Source organism: Tupaia chinensis, unplaced genomic scaffold (genome assembly GCF_000334495.1).
Source record: "Tupaia chinensis unplaced genomic scaffold, TupChi_1.0 Scaffold138584_1, whole genome shotgun sequence".
NCBI classification, from domain to species: Eukaryota; Metazoa; Chordata; class Mammalia; order Scandentia; family Tupaiidae; genus Tupaia; species Tupaia belangeri.
The window spans coordinates 981,110-984,177 of NW_006198478.1; positions in this window are offsets into that span (position 1 = coordinate 981,110).

The following is a 3,068-nucleotide window of genomic DNA, read 5'->3' on the forward strand; positions in this document are numbered from 1 at the left end:
TTTTGAATTCAGATTTATAAAAAAGAATTTCTTCCTTTAGCCAGCAGGTTCAGTAAGGGCCTGCAATTTCTATGACCCTAAATTCTTGGTTACTGTGCACCTAGGCTTGTCTAGACACTCAGAGTGTGGAGGCTAACAGCTGAGTGAGAAAAAGTTTTAAAAAAAGGGAAAAGAAAACAAAGGGGAAAAAAAACCAAAAAATAGGACAAAAACAACCAAAAAAGGGAAAAAAATTTTTTTAACAGCAAAAAATGACAACAGGGCCACTGGCAGGACACAGATTAAAATTGCTTCTGAAATTAACAAGAGAAAGAAGAGGTCAGAGGTGACAAGAGGTCAGAGGTGACAAGAAGTGCTTTAAAAATCAAAAAAAAAAAAAAAGAGACAGAGAGAGAAGATGGAGGTTGCCCTACTTGTCTGAACTTTTTTGGGGTCTGGAAGATGGAGTTTAGAGCAGAAATTCAGTTGCCTTGGTCCCTGAACAAGGCAGGGCACACTTCCGATAGCTAACACTTAATGAGAACATGTATATGGCTGGATACTGTGCCAATTACTTTTACATAGGATTACCTCACTAGTCCCCACAATCCTATAAAGCTATTTTTAAAATATATTTTTCAGGGACCAGCAGATGGTGTAATGGTTACGTCATTGGATTCCCGCATAGTTAACCGAAGTTCCAATCCTGGACCCAGCAACTTAAAACTTATGGTGGACATGCCTGCATGCCCAAGATCTCAAGCAGAGAATGGAGGAGAAGGGATTGTGGAGTGGCCATTCCCCTGGGGGGGGGGAGTGATTTCTTGCTTTCTGTCTCTCCCTGTATTTCTGGCGAGCGCATGTGCCCTAGAGCAAAATCCTCTCCCAAAAAAAATATTACTTCACTCCAGAAACTATCAGCAGGTTCAGTAAGGGCCTGCAATTTCTATGACCCTAAATTCTTGGTTACTGTGCACCTAGGCTTGTCTAGACACTCAGAGTGTGGAGGCTCACAGCTGAGTGAGAAAAAGGTTTAAGTTTTAAAAAAAGGGAAAAGAAAACAAAGGGGAAAAAAAACCAAAAAATAGGACAAAAACAACCAAAAAAGGGAAAAAAATTTTTTTAACAGCAAAAAATGACAACAGGGCCACTGGCAGGACACAGATTAAAATTGCTTCTGAAATTAACAAGAGAAAGAAGAGGTCAGAGGTGACAAGAGGTCAGAGGTGACAAGAAGTGTTTTAAAAATCAAAAAAAAAAAAAAAGAGACAGAGAGAGAAGATGGAGGTTGCCCTACTTGTCTGAACTTTTTTGGGGTCTGGAAGATGGAGTTTAGAGCAGAAATTCAGTTGCCTTGGTCCCTGAACAAGGCAGGGCACACTTCCGATAGCTAACACTTAATGAGAACATGTATATGGATGGATACTGTGCCAATTACTTTTACATAGGATTACCTCACTAGTCCCCACAATCCTATAAAGCTATTTTTAAAATACATTTTTCAGGGACCAGCAGATGGTGTAATTGTTATATTGTTGGATTCCCGCATAGTTGACCGTGGTTCCAATCCTGGACTCAGCAACTTAAAACTTATGGTGGACATGCCTGCATGCCCAAGATCTCAAGCAGAGAATGGAGGAGAAGGGATTGTGGAGTGGCCATCCCCCCGGGGGGGTGATTTATTACTTTCTGTCTCTCTGTCTCTCTGATGAGCACACACAACCTATAGCAAAAATCTCTCTCAAAAATTTTTTTTCTAATTATTTAAACATTTTTTTATTGTACATTTCATTTGTCATCTAATGCTACACAGCCTTCTTTTTCTTTTCTTTCCTTTTTTTTTCTTTTTTAGTTTACTATAGGGGATTTGGGTCATGTGGGAATCCAGCACCTTAACTACCACGTCAGCTGCTGGCCCCAAGATGGGATCTCTTACAAAGATCTAGAAGGATGTGGAATGATAGCCCCCTTCACCTCAGTTCCTTTAACAAATCTTGAAGTGTACAATAGTTGAGTGGAGAATAGAGAAAATTTCCATACATTTCATGACTAGAAGGGGAAGAAGATACTGTGTGTCAGGGAAAGTGACTGCTCCCTACTTCCTAGCTCTTGGAGAAATATGGTTCTGCTGTGGTCCCTCCATCTATTTCTGTTAGGTCAGACTGTTTTCTTTTCTTTCTTTCTTTCTTTTTTTTTTTTTTTTTTTTGAGAGGTTTTTCGCTATAGGGCACATGCACTCAACAGAGAGAGACAGAGAGACAGGAAGCGAGAAATCACCCCCCCAGTGGGGATAGCCACGCCACAATCCCTTCTCCTCCATTCTCCTCTCGGGATCTTGGGCACACACTCACACACGCCCGGCGTGAGTTTTAAGCCACCGGGTCTGGGGTGCGAACCGTGGTCGACTATGTGGGAGTCCAGTGACATAGCCATTACGCTAACTGCTGGTTCATAGACTGTTTTCTTATAGGCCCAGGTCATCTACAATGCCATTATGACTCCCCAAGCCCTGGATTCAGTGTGGTTCCAGCCAGTGCTGGGATGTGATGATGCAGTGAAGGTGAATGGTCTCCAGAGTTTCCTAAGGACCACTGGCATCTGCAGTGCCATTTCTACAAGAAGACAAGGTGACTGAATCCTGCATTGGTTGACTGTTACCACAGCCTCAGGAAACCAAGATCACTCAGTGGCCTTGGTGGGGCCTCAGCTCCTAGCCACTGTTCTCTGTCTGGGATGTCTTAGCCTGTGTGGCTCATTTGTGTGGCTAGCTAGGCTCTTGGCCACTAGGCCCTACTGTGGGTGGTCTGAGGGTCTCAGTTTCCTAGCCTAGCCAGACTGCCATTCTGTGGCCCTCCTCTGATTGACTTCCTCCCTGAGTCACCCCTCATTGACCTCAGCCTGCCAACTCTGAAAGCTCCTATCTGGGAGGGAAGAGTGGTAAGACATGGGTGGACCAAGGACCAAGGCCACTGTGTCTCTTCCACACAACTGCCCTTCCTGCCATTTCTGCCAGGGGCCATTGGGACACTGTAGGCCAAGATTTGCCTGGTTTCCAGGTTCTCCTGTCTCTTGCTGGGGAATCTGCTAAG